The sequence below is a fragment of the Daucus carota genome, chromosome 3 (assembly GCF_001625215.2).
Source record: "Daucus carota subsp. sativus chromosome 3, DH1 v3.0, whole genome shotgun sequence".
In the NCBI taxonomy this organism is placed as follows: Eukaryota; Viridiplantae; Streptophyta; class Magnoliopsida; order Apiales; family Apiaceae; genus Daucus; species Daucus carota.
In genome coordinates, this window is record NC_030383.2 from 13,642,350 (window position 1) to 13,644,607 (window position 2,258).

Genomic DNA, 2,258 nt, shown 5'->3' on the forward strand with positions numbered 1-2,258 from the left:
TCATGCAAACTTTAAAGTTTATCAAATGGATGTCAAGAGTGCTTTTCTAAATGGTGAACTGGAAGAGGAGGTATATGTCAGTCAGCCTCCTGGTTTTGAAGATCCAGAATTTCCAGAGTATGTTTACTTTTTATTAAAAGCACTCTATGGACTAAAGCAAGCACCAAGGGCATGGTATGACACTCTGTCTCAATTCTTGTTAGACAATCATTTTTCCAGAGGAACTGTGGATAAAACACTATTTTACAGAAATGTAAATGGTGCCTTTATTCTGGTTCAAATTTATGTAGATGATATAATCTTTGGTTCTACAGATGAGAGACTTTGCAAGAAGTTTGCTAATCTAATGAAAAGTCAGTATGAAATGAGCATGATGGGAGAGCTCACCTACTTTCTTGGTTTACAAGTTAAACAAGTAAAGGAAGGTATATTCATAAATCAAACTAAGTACATTTATGATCTACTTAAAAAGTTTGATTTATTGGATTGCAAAGAAGCTAAGACTCCCATGCCAACAGCCACTAAATTAGAATTAAGTCCTAATGAGAAATCTGTGGACATCTCTAATTATAGAGGCATGGTTGGTTCTCTTTTATATTTGACAGCTAGTAGACCAGATATTATGTTTTCTACATGTCTCTGTGCTAGATTTCAATCTGATCCTAAAGAATCACATCTTATTGCTATAAAAAGAATATTCAGATATCTTAAGGGAACACCAAATCTTGGTATTTGGTACCCTAAAGACTCTGGATTTGATCTAATTGGATATTCAGATGCTGATTTTGCAGGATGCAAAATTGATAGAAAAAGTACAACAGGCACCTGTCAATTTCTTGGTGACAGATTGATTTCTTGGTTTAGCAAAAAGCAAAATTCTGTATCAACCTCTACAGCTGAGGCTGAGTACATTGCAGCTGGAAGCTGTTGTGCACAATTATTGTGGATGAGAAATCAATTACTTGATTATGGATTAAATCTCTCAAAAATCCCAATATTTTGTGACAACACCAGTGCTATTGCTATAACTGAAAATCCAGTACAACACTCAAGAACCAAGCACATTGACATCAAATATCACTTCATAAGAGAACATGTGATGGCTGGTACTGTTGAAATGCATTTTGTTCCAAGTGAAGAACAGATTGCAGATATTTTCACAAAGCCTCTTGATGAATCCACATTCACAAGGTTGGTAAGTAAATTAGGTATGTTAAATTTCTCCTAATTTAGAGTGAATTTTTCTGTAATTTGGCAGCCAGAATTTAATTAATTTTGATTTATCAAAATTGAATTAATTATAATTCTGGATAAAGTCTATAATATTTCAACTGATGAACTAGTGAAATTGTTTCAACTGATGCTTGAAACAATATCCTCTTGCGTTGTTTTTCATTCAACTGATGACACCAGTTGAGGACGCCTTCAACTGATCTTCATCAGTTGAATAGGAAGTTTAAAGAGGCGCTTATTTCATCCGTTGAAAGTATTATCAGATCTGAGCCGTTGAAATTTCTTTTGTCTCTCACCTACTTTATACACACGATCGTGTGTGTAATTTTTGTAGAGATAAATAAGAGTAATTTCTTCTCAACGGTAATTTCTCAGCCAATCACAGCAATTTTCTGAGAAAGTATTTAAGTGTTTTAATTCATTTTCATTTCTTTTCATCTCACTCTTTCGAATTCTCAAAGCTCTCTTCTCTCTCTGTGCAAAAACAAGTTCTAATTTCTCTTCAAGCTTTCTCTGTAACTGCAATGGCACCAATGAAGAAGTATACTGCACCAAGTGGGTTTATTTATGAGAAGAACAACTTTGCGTCATTTGTGGATACCAAGGCTGTAGAGGAGAAGGAGTATCACAGGATGATGGAGTTCATCAAGTCAAGCCAGCTCTCTTATGCTATGACTGAAGCTCCCATCATCTACCATGAAATAGTGGAGGAGATGTGGACCTCTGCAGAGTTTAATAGTGAGAATGAAACTCTAACTTTCTCTATTAAAAATGAAACTCATTCTATTAATGCTGATATTATGAAAGCATGCTTTAAGATTCCTGAAGATACTGTTTTATCTTTGCCTAGTGATGTTCAGTTGGTTAATTTGCTTTATGCTATGAATTATGTTTTACCAACTGATGCCTTAGGTAAAATAGAAAGGAGGGGTCTTAGGAGAGAATGGAGTTATTTATGTGATGCTTTTATTAAGGCATTTTCTGGTAAAATTAGTAATTTTAATGCTCTTACTTCCCAGATTTTA